Source organism: Photinus pyralis, unplaced genomic scaffold, assembly GCF_008802855.1.
Source record: "Photinus pyralis isolate 1611_PpyrPB1 unplaced genomic scaffold, Ppyr1.3 Ppyr1.4_LG6, whole genome shotgun sequence".
NCBI classification, from domain to species: Eukaryota; Metazoa; Arthropoda; class Insecta; order Coleoptera; family Lampyridae; genus Photinus; species Photinus pyralis.
The window spans coordinates 22471633-22491148 of NW_022170663.1; the positions used below are offsets into that span (position 1 = coordinate 22471633).

Below are 19516 nucleotides of genomic sequence, written 5' to 3' on the forward strand. Positions count from 1 at the left end.
TTTTTACGGGCGATAAAAAAAGCTGCAGGAAATTTGAAAACGCAGTTCTGTTGACAATGCTCCTTTGGATCGTAATTGATTCGATGATTTAATATATCTCGTATATTTCACTTCTTATAAAAAAATAAGTACAAAGTGGAAGTGGTGTTTCTTTAAATACCGGAGACAAAGTAGAGAAAATGGAGTTTTTGGTACTCATTTTTGCAAGGGTTTCAGGTCGTGTACATGTTTTTACGCTAAATTTTCGGGCGTTCAGCGTTCAGCCTGTGTAATCAAGGTTTCATTTATTAAAAGTAAAAGTGGCTAAATGTTTTCATTGTTTAATAAAAAAGAAATGAGGCTTGCTGAAGCTGTCAGCGAGTGTTTTTGTGTCAGTTCTACGTGCGCCTGAATACCGTGAAATTATTGAATTAATTTTAAAAAACTGTAAGTAATTAAAATTTTTTCTATTTAATTGTCGGTCGAACGCCCGTGTGCGTGATATGTGTAAGAATAAGCTCTAACTGCGTTCTTCCAACGTTGTTGTTTTAATTAACTTTTGCGGAATAAATTGTTGTCTTTAAAGGCTGTTTTGTTTTGAACTAGTAAGCCAGGTGTTTTTTGGGTGGCGTTTACTCATTGTACATAAGAAAATGAACATATATATTGCTGTGTAAACAATGCCAGTTGGGAAGTTGTAGTTTGTTTTGAGACATTTGGAATAAATTCGGGTGTCTAATTACGTTTTAACACAAAACAATTTTGCGAATCTTGAGTGTAGTGAAGGTCTTATTTGTTTATTTTCTTTATAAGTGAGTTTTTCTTGGAATTGCTAAATTAAAGAATTTTTAAACCTCAGTTTTATTTGATATTAATGTGCTCATTAATGCGAATATGACCGTTTCGATATGATTTATGAAGCTTTTCGTTTATCTGAGACGGATAAAGGTAATTGTTAAAAATAACGTGACAATTTTAATCATTAAGAAAAAATTGTATTTTTAGGTGGAAATGTTGATTTACATAAGGATAATTTTATGAATTAGTGTGGACGTGATGATTGTCGTTTCTATGCAGTTTTCATTGGTTGATAAAGTTTTAAGAAATTTAGGTAAGATTTCCATTTAAATACGGTAAGACACGGAAAGAAAACGCCTTTTGTTGGTTGCAGTATCTTTTTTTTATAAAACTTTCGAGGCCGAGTTACGGTCCGTTTATAGAAGCCAGTTGCCAGTTTCGAGTGCCGTTCTTTAAACGAGAAAAATGAGTTTAGTTTTTGCCCAGTTCGTGGCCGACCACGGGGCCACGTGTAAAGAAAAGCTGTTCAAGTTCGAGTTAGTTGTCAAGTTAAAGGACGGTTTAGTTTTCGTTTGTGTTGTTTTCGAAATAGGAGAACTTTTTGAGTCAATTTGCTTGGAGCTTGTACGGCGAGTTTTCTTGACGAGGATAATGATAAACTTTACTAAGATATTATCGGAAAAAGGAAGCAGTAAAACCAGTTTTGTTTTTGCTTCACGTGTCATCATGTGTTTTTTTCTTGTTTCCGTCGGTGAATTGTGTGTACCAATTTTATTTGAATATTTTGCCGCCAAAAAACTGCAAGTAAGTTTAAGCTTTACTTGGTAATTGATTACAATGTTATTCCGAACACATGTGGAATTTTAATTGGAAGTGTGTGGTCCATTTCCATTTTAACAGGGCTGTAATGGTTGTTTTTATTTTGTATGTTTGTAAAATAAAATGTGTTTGTGTAATATCACGCAAGTTGTGTGTTCATTCGAACCCTTTTCACGACGAACGGAGAAGTTTTATGCTCAATTACGATTAATTTTAATGATTAGTCAGGTAACAGATCGTTTGGAATTTAAGGATTTTGATTTTGCCAAATGTCTGCCGGAATCAGAAATCTAAGGTTAGAATAAAATCATTTTTTTTGTATACAGGGTGTTACATGAGCGCATGTAAAAAAAATGGGGTGATCAAGACAAGCACTTTTTGCGAATAAACGGAGAGTCCAACGTGTTTCGTTTGGAAGCCACCCCCAAAGATGTGGTGAAATTTGGATTTCTTCTTTAATTTTTTTCTCAGCAACCATAAGAGTTACAAAGATGGGTGGCACGTCTTTGAATAGGTTTTCGGGTATGCCGTATCCGATTTTGAAAAATGTTTTTCAAAATTCCTACCAGTGATCTTATTTCGCATTTAGTCAATTGAAAATGTCGCAAATAACAAAAAAATAACGATTTAAGTCCAAGTAATTTTTTTTCTTAATGATTAAAATTGTTACGTTATCTTTAACAATTACCTTTATCCGTCTCAAATAAATGAAAAGCTTAATAAATCATATCGAAACTGTCACATTCGCATTAATGAGCAACTTGATAACAAATAAAATTGAAGTACAAAAATCTAACAATTCCAAGAAACACCACTTATAAAAAAATAAAAAGTAAGACCTTGAGTACACGCTCGATTCGTAAAATTGTGTTGTGTTAAAAATTAAATTAGATCCACGACATTGATTAGAAAAAAATGTTTAATAATATAACAATTCGAGGCAATTCTTAAAAGCTACCAGCAACCGTGCGACTTTAAGCAGTTGCGCCATTCTGTGTAACTTCAGTTCTAACGATGATCAGTACGAATGCAGAATACGTAAACAACTCACGTTCCCCATATGCTTGCCTGGCATTTTTTGCATAGCAAATAAAGATTTAATTTGGACAACGACGTGCGACTTCCTTTATTTCAGCTTATTTTTGCCGTGCAGATCGTGAAAGGGGTGTCATTAAGTGGAGCACTACCCGACGTTGATCCATCCCCTCAAGTCTGGAAAGCCTGCATTATTCTTTTCCACGATATAAAATGCGCCTATAGCTAAGTGGCCCAATTCGCTATAAAACTTTTCGTTCGTTTGAACTTTCTTATTACAAGAGTATTGCTCCACGATATGTGTACAAATTTTAAATTTCTTACCATTTCGGCGTCCTTAAAGACTAGGGTTCTAAGCATGCAACACTTCCTGAATACATAATTTTATTGCGCGTTTGATAGTTTCGTGTCTATTTCGATTCAGTGGGTCTCACTTTACGTACGGATTTTACGCATGTTATTTTCAGGTAGTCCTGTTATCCTTGGGATTATCTAATTGTAACGGAACGGTAATTAGACTATTTGGAACGGTGTACGTGTGCACTATATTCCACGGTAATCGTTTCAGATTAAGACAATTTCCGTACGCCATTCGCACGATTATTTCCAGTTTTATCTAAGCGTCAATGTAAGTATTCAAAGTTTCAAATTTAGCAATGAGAATGCGGGGCAATAAAAAAATTCAGTTGAAAAGAGTGGATCAAACGAAATTAAGTATTAGATCGAACGAGGGGGATATCTCAGTAGATGTCCAGTGTACACAGTTTTATTTATTTACAATTAATTTACAATGAATATATATCACTCTTTGGTGGATTAATTTCAGTTAATTATTGTTTATCACTCACAATTTATAACATAATACGAGCGTATCTATGTTAGAACTCCCTGCAGCAGAATTCGATTCTGCTTATATAGCACACGCCGGTCTTTCCCGAAAGTTCTCGCATGTTTCCAAAAGCTCTCGAATATTCTAGAGCAAACACGTCATATTTCCCGGAAAGAACGCGTCACATCCTTCATGGCGCCTGGATAATTATTAATATTAATGAAAAAAGAGAAAACAGCAATGAGTAAATTGCAATAGGTACAACTAATTTTCAAGTATGACGTCATTACTCATTAGTCATTGTTAAGCGGCAAAGCAAAGCGATAGAAGCTTTATAAGAAAGTCGATGATATCCGTCTGCCAACTGCCAAACGCTTCAGTCGATTCGGTTCAAATAGTTGACCACATGTAACAAGCCCATTGAAAATGGGTCAAATCCAGTGACCCCGAACGCTCACACCGCTTTTCTAGATCCGTTTTACAAGAAATCTACAGTTTTACTGACCAGCGGATATATGAGCATTCGATATCTAGCTATATTTTAATTTGTAGAGCCGTTTTAGCGCCGTTAATGAAATCAGTAGCCGGATATAATTGATCAGTTTTATAAGTAAAGATATTAGAATTATTCCTGCAGCATCCCAAAGCTGTTGCCCTTTAGAAGATGACGAGAAATTAATATTTTATCATTCATTAATATCCGATTTTAGTTACGTATGTTGATTTAAACAAGTACGGTCACCGTAAGGTGAAGTTTACGTAGATATCAGACACCTTTTGCGATTCATCCGACATTTAAGTCAAAATGTGCATTACTCGTATACCGAATTTTGAAATTTCATCCCGACCAATTAAGTAAGTGTAATCAACAGTAGCTAATTAAACGAGTTGCAGCAAACCGCATCCGATTAAGTCGTGTCTAGTGTCAAATGAAGCGCGATATGTCCCAAATTTTTAGGACGACCGGGGATCGAATAAACCGGCCGGATGGGAAGAGTTCCATTTTAACACATTTTGGGAATTTTATAAAGGGTAAATCCGTTGTTTAGTAGAGATCTTTTTTCCTTTGGTGCTTAACCGAATCTTTTTGTCCAAATTTTATAACCGCACCGTTCAATTTAAAGGTAAGCGTTTGTTACTTCTTTCCCGTTATTTATAAGGGGGTTTTGTATTCTGTTTTCCTGCATATCGCTTTCTTGTAGATACCGATAATTACCTTTATTACTACTTGAAAAATCACAACCGTGATGTGTCTCATAATTTTGATTTACCTCTTTCGCTCGAAACCAACAGAATCTCGGGAGAGCGTTTCTCTGATTAGTTATCTGTGGCAGCGGTTCTGCAACCGTTACGCATTCTTGTCCAGTGGCAAGACCGCATTCGCTTGGTGGCGCTCGAGTACAGTGTTTATCTCTTCAAAAAATATGTTTCCGAAAGTATTCGGAACTCCTGCACTTTCTAAGCAGCGTTAGACTGAGCGACCCCTGAATTTGGGACACGCTTTACGATATACCTTATCCGCAGTCATGAAAATTATGTGATTATCTTTTTCTTAGACAATACGTCCCAACCAAGTTTTTCCACTAGTAACAAAACCATAAATAGAGCAAGATTTTCTTCCATTGGCATAAATTGAGAGAAAAATTTTGCACCAAGTTATTCCCAATTTTCGGATGTACATACCTTCGACATCTGTAGATATTTGAAGGAAATCCGAAGAATGTCGACCGAATTTTAAATATAAAAACTAATAGGTATTGCAGTTTGGAATTACGTCGTACTAGCAAATGGGAAACATTAGGGCCGAACTGAAATGAAATTTAGAAAAGCTGTTTATTCGATCCTCGCTGTCGCAACGTCGAAATTACGCTAATAAATCGCGAAAACTTTTAAATTGCAGCTGCACTACCGGCGACGAATGGATTTCGTAATGCAAAATAGAAAATCAACTCACCGATTAGGACTGAAGTCTAATTAAGGACGAGAAGTTCTTGAGGTCGGGTACCTGAAACAATTAACAATTACATGATGCTGCTTGCATAAAGGTTCAAACTAAAATTAGCATTTCACACGGGATGTTATTTAATGATATTAATGTAGCTTTGAAGCAGTACACTGTGTATTCATAACAATGTCCTTAATTATATAATTTCGACGGATATCATTCGCATAAAGGAATAGTGCAGATGTTCAAATAGATTACACTATGATAAATAGGTAGATGGGCGCATTGTGCTTAGAAGGAGATTTCTTGAAGTGTATACCTAGTTGGCACAGACATTTCTGCCATAGGATATTTTGCACACAAACGTTGAGTTCGTTCCCAATTTCCCATTACAGAACCAAGCCATTGATGGGGGTATAATGTAACTTCAATTACGGTAGCTCTAAATACATCAAGTATTGTTGCGTAAACTATATGGGGGGTGTGGTTTATTTAGATTGAAACAATACCGGTCACCTTGTAGTGTAAAAACACGTGTGGTTAACGTAATATCGGAAATGGTAGTCGGAACATCCTGTATATAACATAATTCAAGTAATTTCAAATAAACACTGAATTGGAAAAATTTGTTGAATTGTCATTTTAATGTTAGTTGTTTCATTGCAATTGGTTAATTCATTTAATTTTAATTGTTGTATTCAGTTCGTATGATAAATTTATAACGGGAAACTTAAGGGACCATTAAATGGAAGTTTTTACGCGAGTTTAAAGTTTTACCTAGTCAGGTGTTGTTAAAAAGTTGTTATAGGACAAGAATTATTTGGTTTTTCGACAAACAACGTCACGTACAAGATAAGCAATGCAGGTGGTTATCAGTTCTGGTGGCGTATATGGAAATACCGAGTGTCGTCTGGAATAACGATGTTGAGTGTTTGTTTAAATAGGAAGAATTAATAGTAGACATGACTGTCTCGAGTTGCAGTTGTGCCTAGTTAACAAGTATACCAAGGCCCCTCAGGCATTCAGCCATTTAATAATTACCGAGGCATGGGACTCGGGTTTTTCGGTTCTGTTCTTTGTTCAGCCTGTTCGTTCGAAGAGAGCTCTTTTCTTGCGACAGCGTTGGCTACATTAAAGGTAAGATTTTCAGTTTTTATTATTGTTACTTGTACCTTCAATATCGATGCGATTTTTTTACCCGTTACTTTAAATATTTTTGGAAATTGAAGTAACTTTCTCAACGAAGTAGTTTTGCGATATGTTAATATTTTCTATTAATAGCTCTAGGTGTTGACAGACTCGTCATGATGATCAATGAAGAGTTATTGTTTGCAAAAACGCATCCTTCGGATGGGAAACTACCCTCTCATGCGAGTATCAGGCCTACAAGTGAGCTTTGAACTACAGTTAGATGTCGCAAGTCCTGTATCTGCCCATAATCTTCTCACACATTAAAAAATAAAATGTGTCATTTCTCAAAAACTACAGTGGTTATACAGGGTGTTTCGAAATTCGCGCACACGGACTATGGGATGGTGTTATACGACAAAAACTGAACAAAAAGTTCCTCTACCAGTTTTCCATCAGACCGCTATTTTTCGAACTACCGCGGTTTTAAAAATCTCCGCCCCCCTTACGCTGCGCCACTGGTTAAACTTAATAATAACACATTTTTAAAAACAAAAGAAAGTTCAAAATAAACTATAATTATGACCAGTACGTAATTACAACAGTTCTTCAAAATGTCCGCCGTCTGCTAGTAAACAAGCTTTAGCACGTCGAAAAAAAAGTGCCGGTCTGATAAAAAAAACTGGTAGAGGAACTTTTTATTCAGTTTTCGTTGTATAACACCAACCCACAGTCCGTGTGCGCGAATTTCGAAACACCCTCTTGAAGGTTAAGTTAACGGATCGGCGCCGACACTTCCGAACCGTCGTTTCAGCTTCACCACATTTCCCTATTAAGTTCACATTTAGAGAGTGGATGTATTTTTACAATAATACCGAGTGTTCATGAATAAATAAATTAAAAATTGTATCATTTCTATTGGGAACAACCAATTTTATTATTGATATGGCCATGCGGATGTTTATTTGCCTTCGCCAATTGCAATAACGATAAGACACCCTGTATGTGCATTTACTTTTACCGTGCAAGTGTAATTTCGATCATGTTATTCGTATTTGGAGTCATTGTTTTTTGTTTAGAATTATTTATTTATTAAACTTATTTATATTACATTATTTACTATGATATGTAACTTTTGTTTAAATAATGACTTTGTTTATTTTATGTATTTAATTGTAAAGAAATTACATGGTAAAAGATTAAGTTTATTGTTATTATACAAGTTATCTCCGGTCGTTTGCGATAAACTAATTAGTTTCAAGATAAGCACGCGTTATTGCGGCCGCAGTATAACTTAGCCGTTTGTTTTGGTGTATTTCCGTATTTCAGCGTTTATGTCCATCGCCAACCGGCCAATACTATAATTGTAATTACAACGAAGTTATTGACCTCTAAATCGAGATTCGAGTACTATAATTGAAATCGAAAAGTTTCGATCCAATATCGCCTGACGGTTTCCGTTTGTGCGGCACTTACTGTAAATCGCAGTTACGACTGGAGATTTTGAATTATTGACTCTTGTAATTAATTGTTCAATCGATCGCTTGTTGCGTAGTATGTGCTATTCTGGTCCTGGGTGTCTGTTTTTCTTTCAAAATCATTTGATTGTTTTATATTAAATAAATTTCTTCATCTGTAAATGGTTGGTTTTAATCGAGCCCACATTACGCCCTAGATAAGAGTAGTGTCCTTGTTAAATTTCTCTATGGCGCCCAGAATTGCATCAGGTGATTTAAGGCCGTTAAGGCTGCTGAATCTTTTCAAATTTACGTCAATATCGAGAGTGTCATCGTGGCGGAGGGTGGGCATGCCTTACAAAAAGTATATTACCTATTTCTTTTAAAGTTAGTACGTTAGGATTGAGCTCGGGCAGGTGGGTGGTTTAGTAACAGTTTACCATTGCATCTAGCAATATGCACCAGTGACTGTCAAAGTGCATTAAGCAGGGAATGGTCAGCCTACCTGACTGAAGGCTACGAGGAGGCTGTAGAAATGTCTATCGTCCGTCCGTCCCGTACCGATCCAGTGCGCCCCCCCCCCACCCCTTGGGACGCGCTTGTAACCAGGGTGCACCATAAACAAGGTCACTCTGTAATTATACCACCGGGGAAAATCCCAACTTGCAATTGCTTTCTAATTCTAATTTAGTATTGCGATGTATTCCGGCGCGTTATTATTGCCAGTGTTTTATTACTACCTCAAACATGTATGGTGTTAAATTTTGTTAAATAAAGCAAAAAAATTAAAAAAAAACCTTCCCATTCACTTGGCTGGCTAATGTATTGCACTTTAAATGTAGACACCCTTAAATTAACAGAACTTCCAAAATTAGTAAAAAACTATGAGTAGGTGTTAAGTGACAAAAACACAGTGCAGTCTATATCTCATCTTTCCATCTTTAATAGCGATCGTGTATATGTGTAGGTACACAACCTTTTTTGTTTTGCTTGAACACTTTGCTTCTTTTGTAAAATTTGCAATGCATAATTTGTCATTTTTTAACAGTAGATTTGCAAATATGGCATTTCTCTCTTTTTCTCTATCGCTCCCTTTCTGTTCAAAAGAAATAATTAAACTAATTCAATAAAATACGAGAAACCGCAAAAATAATCGACTAATTTTTGGTACCTCAAGGCTATCTTCAAAACTATTCATCCGATTTTGATAAAAGTTGAAATATGAAATTGAGGCAAAATAAAATTTCGAGTGCAAAGCCCTTTGGCATCCCACCGCTAGATTCTAAAGCATTCATTCGTCGGGGAAATCCCAAAGCACGATCTTGCATCATAAAACAAGGTCACTTGCAATCTCACGAAGCCATGACCTGGCACCGTGCACCAAGGCCACCGCAGGAGAGGAAGTGCCCTATTCTGCTCTCGTTCATTTACTTCACTGGCTTCAGATGAACGGTAAAAAAAGTACATGTAAGCACAATAAGAAAAAGTAAAACGAAATTCAGGAAGTATGGGGAATTACAAGGGAACGTTGGAGAAGTACAAAGCAGCTCAGATAAGGTCCTGGGCTGCAATGTTTTATTCTCAATTTTTGAGTGAGAAAAGCAAGTTCCTGTCCACTTGGCAGATATGAGATAAGGGATCGAAAATTGAGAAATTGAAATGCAGTGAACCATTTTTGTGCTTCCACTTGTCTTCCTAGCTTCAGAAACCTTGTTTTTAGCAAGAAGAAGTACCAGCTCAGACAGTTATTGCAGATTATATTCAGGACATTTATCATAACGCCCGTTAGAAATACTTTGAAATTTAGATGCGCCGTTTGAATATTGATCGCAATGGAAGAATTAGGTCGCATTTAGAGAAACCGAACCAGATTAATTTATATCCGTAAATTTATGTAAACATTTTGATTGAAAATGATTTGCGTCCAAAAATATACTATCCGTTTAAAATTGACGAGGGCTCCGCCACAAATGGGAATCAAGAAGACGGAGAAGGAAGAAAGACAAAGCAGAAAAGCCACAATTAATCACTTATTTCTTAATGGATTCAGTAACACCGAGGCAAAAAAAATTTAATTTCGCAGACCATTTCGAAATAGTTCAGCGCATTTCATTGTCTCTTTTTTCGATCGCCGCGTATTTCACTTACATTTCAACCGAACGAGTTTGAGGGAAATTTCCGTTAAAAGTAGCTTATTCACTAAAAGGCATTTCCTGTTTTACTATTATGGCACCGGAATGGCATTTCGCCAGCATTCTTTCCTTGAACTTGAATACCGGCATTCCTCTTAAACTCTAAACTTTTTTAAATCCGCGCGGAACGTCCGTCGCGTCGATCTCTTCTTAATCAAATACCGAACATCTACTTTTAATCTTGCGCATTTTCGACAGACACTTTGGTTAGAAGAGGGTTTTAGATTCGACAGCTTTTCTAGTTTATTGAAAATTCCTCTTTCCTAATTGAAGAATAATCGAGTCGATGTGCTGTCTTATAGCAACATATATTAAACGCCCTTAGTGGGATTTATTGGACACTCTTCGAAGCTTTTTGCGATGGTCGTCGCGTTGGAAGATTTCTAAAATTTGATAATTCGCCCACGTAATCGCCTCCGTCAGCGTCACTAGATTGAAATCGCAAACTTTCAGCATCGAAACGAGCCAATTAAATTTTTTTTTTGGTAGCTATACGCTTTTAGTTCGAAAAGCCACTTAACGTTGAAAAAGTCGTACCGTACCTAAAGGTAGGTAATAAAGCTAAAACACAAATGCGACGTATTTAATCATAGCCTGTCTAGTATATTTCTTTTATATGTGGTTAGTGCCTAACTTTTCGCACAGCACTTAATTTGTGACCTTTTTTTCGTTTTAACGCTTTTCGGAGTTGATAGATTGATCATTGCCGTGCTAATAAGATCTCGGCCTGAGGAAATTTAATCTGCTATTTTCTTAACGTTTCTCTTCTCTATAATTGTAGGTTTTTTTAAGGATGCATTTATACAATCTAAATAGAAAACATTTAGTTCCTAAATTACATAATGAACTAGAACTCGATAATAATGTATACCATTAGTTAAGTAGCAACGCCCACTAATAGATTTGTATACCTACGATTTATGTTTGACACATCATTTACGCAACTTCAACATTTTTTAGGCAGACTTGTGACGTTATTTTCTTTACCGTGTAATCTTTGCTTTGGCTTATATTTGAATTACTATGTGGAATCCTTCTCGAATAACATTATGCGAACTCTTACCTTTATATAGCAATCCTTACGCCATCTAGGTGTTCACATTATAACCCGATCCTTTATTTGCGATATAGTTTTCTTTTAAAAAAAACCTTTTGTCTAGTTTTCTGTTGATTGGCGCGGTTATCTTCTCCCACTCACTGTCGACGCGCGCAGTCCTTGTTGAAGAACTCGATTCGATCTTGACTTGTATTTGAACTACACGCCATTACACTTACTTGACATATTTGTCTACCTTGATGGGATTAAATAGTGGTGTGTATTAAGATTAGTGAAGTTTTCTCTTATCATCTTACTTCCAATTTCGCTGATGACGCATTGCTGCGGATTTATCTTACAAGTTTAAGGCCGTTTTGCGGCTACTTTCGTACTCCCTAAGTTTTCTTACTTATTATTTTGGTTTTACCAATTGCTTCCTGACTGTACATTGATATTTTGACGTGGAAACGCAAATACCCGATTTTCCATATGGTGCAATAGAATTCCATTGAAGTTTCGACGCCATTACAATCAAAAACGCTCTACATATTTCTACCTTACCGACTGAAGAATTACCGCCATTTCATGTGAAACCGATATTTGAACTGATGACCCAATTTTACGAAGTTCGTTGACATTCTTCCGAAACGCAAGTACTTAATTAACGAGACGTGTGGAGTTGGTATTGTGTAAATTTTTAATTAACGTTATGTATTTTACTTTGAAGAACTTGCTCGTGTAAGTTTGTTTTCATTTGAATTGATAAGATTGCTTTGTTATTGAAGATAGATTCAGTTATTTTATTTGTACATTTTGTAGTATTTTTCTCTTAAAACTTTATTTCATTTTTTTATTTCTCATACCGATTGTGAAAACCAACCCTTAGTCGAACCAAATTTTATTTTGTTGTAAAGTCATTGATTGCAATTCTACGTATAAGAATAACCATTCGTGTCTTACGTTAACCATTGCTTATGCGATATATTGTGCAACGCGAATCACTACCCTTCTTATATTTTTTTGTTTTTGTGTCTGACTGTTTCAGATTTGCAGTTTCGCGTCCTCTGAGCTCGGAAGGTTGCGACCGGAGTTCAAGGTAAATTTAGTTATTTTCGTCGTTTTTCCCTTTTAACGTTTGATTACATTTTGGTTGTTGATACTAACGAGTTGTGATTATTACTTTGTTTGAAAGTCACTTAATGATTATAGCTCCGTTGTTTCTGCGGAAGCCCTTTTGGATAAATATTTTCCCAGGCTACGTGTTGGCTTCTCATTTGTTTTATTAGAGATTATTTTAAATTCCCAGTTTGATATACTAGATCGATATATTACAGTGTCAGATTTGTGATATTTTGAGATCTTTGTTATTAAACTACCCGCATTTATGACATCAAATACTGTTTGTTTTTCCCCATAATTGTGTATTCCTTTGAGTTTAGTAAGACGAGAACAAGGATCTCTTGGTCTGCCTTGTTCATCCCTTTAGTATTCCTCTCTCTCTAGATTCATCAAAGACTAAGTGGCGCCTATCCGGATTACTTTTACTGTTTCCTTCCCTTTTTGGCTTATTTGTGTGTGTGTATAGAAGAACCCCATTTTCACCCCGACCCACCTCTACTTTGCCTGAGCTTACCGTGTGCTTATCTAAGGTAATTTTGTCACGTTGGCCCAAAGTGAACGTAACAGACTGATCTACACAATTTACTATTGTAACGTAATAGTATATTGAAAGACAAGTGTTACAATGCGACCTATTGTAATACGACTATCTTGTGGCACGAGTGGCGACGCGAAGCGTAGCCACGAGTGTCCGCAAGATAGGAGTATTACAATAAAGCATTGTAACACGCGTTTTTCATACTATTTTTTCTATTTCGGTGCTTTAATTTAATTAAAAAAATCATTATCAGAAACTATAGGGAACATTAGATCTAACATGTTTTATGTTGGGAACACTTTTTATGCCGTTAAGTTTTAGGTTGGCAGCGTAGTAAGACTGACATTTTGAAGTTCAAACATGGAAGTACCCAACAAAGTACCTACTTGTACTAACTAGTAACTGCCAACTTAAGAGATGAGTTACCAAAAAAAAAACGACTATAATCACTGTCTTTGTAGGTACAACTGTTTTCGGCCGAAAACAGTTGTACAAAATCATCATTGTGACACCGAAATAGAAAAATTTAATTACGTCGTTTATTTATAACAGTAATTACAATTTATCACTCACGATATATATCATAACAAGAACGCATCGAAATAAGAACTAACTCGAAACACTATTTGCTTATACAGTTACCAATATTCTTTCTAGAATGTTCTGGAGTGTCCAAGGCGCTTCAGAAGGTTCTCCAACAAATACCTACGTCATAAATCTCATGAAAGATTACGTCAGATCCGCCTTCGTTCTTTATCGCCAATGATTAATCTTTCATGGCGCCTCGATGTCTATAGAAATTACTGAAATCTTCGATACACTGCCCCCTCCTTAAAACTGTTGCGTCTTGCAACACGGACGACGGTTGTAGCGGAGATACAGTCCTAGGCAACTCTTGTTTTATGTCTTTTGTTTCCAGATAATAAAGAAGTCGCCCCTGCTCCTGTAGGAAACATGCACTCGGGAAATTGAAAGTAAATTTCTCTTAGGGCCGATACTGCAATACAGGTATATACCGGGAAAAAGTTTTACCTAGAATAAATATCGACGGTTGCGAGGTTGGTTGCCATTGCGTCAACCAATGGGATACATGTTGCTATGGCAGTTATTCCAAGGATCTTATCCATTTTATTCCTTCTCTCCATTTGCTGGCATGGCCATGGCCACCAAGATGTACTCGTATTTGTTTCTAGTAGTTGTTTCTGAGAAAGAGCCTGCGGATATCAATGGCTATTCTTTCAGACGGACTACCTGCATTATATTGCCTCATTGGTGCCTTCTTCTTTCCTACTGGTCCGTTGCTTGTGGCGCAAACTGCACAGTTTCTGCACCATTCCCTCATATCTTGTTTGCAATTTACCCAGTAGAATCGTAGGGAACTCAACTATGGAAATGGGGCATGACACTGCTGACGTTTTCACGCAAGTTTTATTTTATTTTTTATTTATTGTCCCTCACTTATAGCTATTTATGTAACAAGTTGCAAATTGACTGTCTTTGGCGCACTAGACGTGTATTTGTCCAATGAGCGCAATTCAAGAGTGATCCGCGCATAATGCTTTTTAGAGGTGCCTCTGTAGAAGGTCTTAAGTTGTTCTATACTACTCCGGTATTTACCTTACGAATTAGGAAAACTGCAGGAAAATGTAATTCGGAATCAGAATGCTCGAAACTGATCTAAGGAAATTCCCAGCTCAGCCACAGAAGAAAAATTCACCTCAACCCAGGTTCGAACACCGGACCTCCCGGCTGCGTATTGGCATTCTGTACTATTATTCAGAGCAGCTCTGGTCTGATTCGCAGTATACTATGGCTTCACGTTATGCGCAATTTGATAATACATTATATACCGCGATTCAGAGCACCGATATGGTTTAGTGCTCGGTTTAGTGTTTGATTTATTACTAAAATCAGCTAAGCACTTGTCGCACCAAACCCTGTTAATATCTTCACCCCGTTTTTAAGTCGAAGTTTCGCTTTAAATTCATGTTCTACTAGTTCCAAATATTCGATCATTGAAAACGTATTCTCGTTGCACATTTCAACCAAAACCTCTTTATAGTTCATTTTAGTGCAGTTTGAGAACCTTGATTACACACAAACCACAAGAGTTTAGAGATACCAAACTTTTCTCCCGCACGATTTGAAATTCTTTCTGAATCGCAGTATAATTTGGCTAAGGTACACGCGCTTTGTAGAAACCCATTACATACAGCGTTTCAAAACTCTAAAGTCTAAACCATATCGGTGCTCTGAATCGCAGTACATAATGTATTATCAATTTGCGCATAACGTGAACCCATAGTATACTGCGAATCAGACCAGAGCTGCTCTGAATAATAGTACAGAATGCCAATACGCCTCCCGGCTATGTAGCCCAACTTTACTTATTAATTAACCGTTTAAAAGTCTAGTACTTCGTGCTTCGAAATTCGTCAGTAAATGGCAGGTTATTTTGACAGTTGCTGAAAAACTATATTTCATATTAAAAGTTTAAACAAAATGAAGCGTTTTGGGTTGTTAGATACTATATTCAAAGTCGAAAAATTTAACACGTGTCACATGTTCCATTGAAGTAAACAAAACGATTCCCTTTAACCACTCAACCATTTATCAGCCCTTGCGTTCACTATCTATGTCTATTTGAAATGTTTACTCCAAACTTTGTCTGATATTGTGATAATTATGACGAAACAATTACCTGAAAAACAGAAACGTCGATCAATGACTCAAAGAGATTCCTATAACCATTCAAGAGCAGCTAAATGAACAAGCATAAAAACTGCCGATCGACACCATGAAGGAGTGAAGGAGTTGCTAAAATTACAACTTTAGTTTCTAATCTTCAAGATTGTGAAATAATCTGCTAGAGATACGGGTTTGAGAATATTAGATAAAATGTACCACTTACCCAGTAGTATAAAGCACCTCGATTTTGGGACTGTTTTAGTCAAAGCTTGGTCGCAATGCATTTCGTTCTTAGAAGTATAATTTTTACGCTTTTGGTTGCGGCAGTAATGGCCGCTTGTCGAGAGGATGTTTGGAATTGTGCGTGTATAGCTCCTGATCGATGCAGTGGAGAACTTTGGTAAGTGGCTTTTTGTGATCATAGTTACGTAAATTAACATTAAGCCAATGTGTTTTACCATTTTCCCAACCAGATTGGTGAGAAAGAAGTTTTTTTAGTGAAAAACTTGTGCCCTCTACATTAATTCGTGTGTCGTATGATACATAAATCAAAATCTTCTTTAATAATAGACACATTTCAAAAAGTGATTAGTTAAGCAAACGCAAATAAGTAATACTTTTATTAAGTTTATTTCATTTTGTGTTACAGTGGCAATTGTGGGCGCGATGGAGGCAGGAAGAGGTGTTGTTAATGCCAACTCCGCACAGAAATAACTATTATAAGTAAATAGTTTCCAATAAAAGTATGAAATCGATGTTTTTTTTTCGATATAGAGTAAAGCAAGTACTGTGACACGTCTTGAAGACATTCCGTAAAGTGTATCAAACATTCCTATCTCGGCCATGACTGTCATATATTGCGATCTCTACAAAATTTGGAAAAAAATAGGCGAAACTTTCTGTTACAAGAAAATAAGCTAAAATAGGTTTGTAACTCCATCTACATCTACGTACACAATGGTTTGTATCCGACAAATAACTCTTAAACCAGTGTGCAACTCCCCTTATACCTGCTTCATACATTTGTTGTAAGGACGATATGGTCCATTGAATCAAAAGCTTTGGTGATGTCAAAGAAAAGCCCTGCAATGTTTTGATTTGAGTTTAAACCACCAAATATACTCGCGCAGAAAGACAACAGAGCGTCCTCAAGTGACTTACCCTCAACAAAACCATATTGATTATTACTAAAAAAAACAAGATGTATTTTTTATATACAGGGTGATTCCTATAGTACCTGCCACCGTTTGGGAGCGTATAGGGGGTGCCTAGGGGAGTATTTTGATATAGGACACTTGGGGTCGGAAATCTAAAATAAGGGCGCCAGAACCAAATTTATCTTCTGGAATTTCACGCCTGTATGTAGGCAACCCAACCGACCGACGTTTCGCGCGGAGCGATGCAGAGCGAGTTAGCGCGAGGAAGCGACATGGGAGGGAAGGAGGGAAAACGACAGTCAAAAGCAATAACGTTTACAAGTGTTCAACGTGGCCACCGTTGTTCTCAATGCACTTCCTACATCTAGCCAACTATTATTATACTATTGCCATAGTGTTTATTCACTTGATACGCGTCGTTGCAGACGGGATTTCGTGGGTTTAAACAAAATTCTGATCAAGTGTCAGCCACACATCGCCGCCTGAGATCGCTCCGTGTGCACCGCCGGTCGGTTGGGTTGCCTACCTACAGGCGCGAAATTCCAGAAGGTAAATTTGGCTCTGGCACCCTTATTTTAGATTTCCGACCCCAAGTGTCCTATATCAAAATACTCCCCTACGCACCACCTACACGCTCCCAAACGGTGGCAGGTACTATAGGAATCACCCTGTATATTTCATATATTATATTTTTTTTATATATTATTTATTTTTATATATTTTATATATTAATTGAGAGGCTTTGGAAACCGAAAAACACTGTGAATTATTAGAAATTGTTGAATTACAAAAAAATATGTAAAAAATAAATATCGACATGCTTATATTGTTAAAAAGGTAATCAAATCCTACATTTGATGCGATAAAAAAAACTAGTTTCATTTAAAAAAATTAAGTTACCTTTGAGTGAAATTTTGAAAATTGACGGAGTGGTTAGTACATTTCATGATTAGTACCACTGCAAAGTCACGGCCTTCTAAGTTTTATGATAACTGTGATATTCAATTTTTACTGGACATCTACGACGAATTAACGACTCACTTTAGATATCATGTGTAATAGTCACACTCAAATTGACCAAGGAATCCAAATATGTAATAATATACAGAGGGTTCCATTTAAAAAATGCAACTTCGATATATCACCCTGTATAACAATTGCAATTTCGTTGAAAATATTTTTAGGTTGTAGCCTGAAGGGTCCTTCAACATTCCCCCATAATGAATTTTAAGTATGCGCGTTAAATAAACCCACAACCTTCCATCCACACACTAATAGCGCACCCTGAATATTACATTAGGTATATCGCATTTTTCAACATTTTGAAATGCATATTTCTACTGTCAGCGTGATTGGTATTTGTTGCCTTAGTTACTATGGATACAATAAACAAAACAAAATCTCCATGAATCCATGACCTACTATTAAAAACAGTAAAAAAATAAGATTTTTTTTTTAAATAATAATAATAAAAATTAAAACAAATTCAAAAAGTAATGGTAAACGATTTACAAAAAGCGCATTTCCACATTAACAGTCCGAAAAAATTAGTTACTTCAGCCAAATTCGTTTTCAGCAACTGAATACCGAACGATAATGGAGAGCTTCGTGCATCCATTAATCTTACAACACACCTTCTTAAGGGGTTGATTCTGTCTCCTCAGATCAACATAGCTTGTAAAACAATGGGCGGGCAGACAGATGGACAGACAGACAGCAGACACACAGACAACATCAGGCCGATACACAGACAATACAAAATTAGATCTCGGGGATCGTTAATAAACGACAAAAGTGTAAAATTATGGTACATGAAAAAATTGATTTTTTACAAAAATAGAAACGCAGAAAAAATTCCTTCCTTGGTGCAAGCCTCGACCACATATCGAAGCCAATAGCGAAAAAAGTAGAACGATAGCTCTTAAGATAAAGATGTAGTAGCGGCCGGAAGGACGGACGGACCGGCGGACAAAGTGGCCACAATAGTGCATCTTTTTTTATTTTTATGGAAATCCGCTAGAAATGGGATTGCATATTTTTTGAATAGGCATTAATTTTACTTTTACTCGAGGTGCTTACATACAAAATTTCATTTAAATATCCTAACAAATTAAAAAAATTAGATCCGCATGCGCAAACCCAATTTTCTAATTGGCCTTAGTCTTACTCTCGGTCTTACTTTTATTCTAGGAGCCTACATACAAAATTCCATTTAAATACCTTAACAAGTGAAAAAATTGGACTGCGTATGCGCAAAACAATTTTTTTAAATAAGCATCAATTTTACTTTTAACTAAGAACATGTGTACCAAATTTCAAAGCGATCGGACATTTCTAAACAAAGTTATCGTTCACACGGGCAGATAGATGGTCAGACAGACACACGACCAGACGCACAGACCAACAGACAGACGACCGACAGCAATACAAAATTATAAATGATCTCTAGGATCGTTAATAAACGACAAAAGTGTAAAATTATGAAACATGTAAAAATAGTATATTAAGATACAAGTGTATAATCAAGTCTTTAAAGCACGCGCAACGAGTTTAAGGGCACGACGCAAAGCGGAGTGCCTTTAACGTTGCAAGTGCTTTAAAGACCAATTATACACGTGTATCTTATAGTATTTTTTATTATACCTGCAGTATAATTTAAAAATAGGAAATACAATGAAGTCATATTGACGTTATACTCGAATACATGTCTAATTAAGTGGGCTGGGTGTTCGTAATTTCACGATTGTCATGGAAATGTCACTTGACGTTTGCTTATAAAAATCATCGTCTTTGTGA

The 19516-nt window shown here is 36.4% G+C and overlaps 1 long non-coding RNA gene across 1 annotated transcript; it reads left to right on the forward strand.

Moving 5' to 3' along the window:
* Nucleotides 1-15633: 15633 nt before the first annotated feature.
* LOC116173076 lies at nt 15634-16318 on the forward strand. Its single transcript, XR_004145857.1, has 2 exons — nt 15634-15963; nt 16213-16318. It is a non-coding gene; the product is annotated as an uncharacterized LOC116173076 (long non-coding RNA).
* The last annotated feature ends 3198 nt before the right edge of the window (nt 16319-19516 follow it).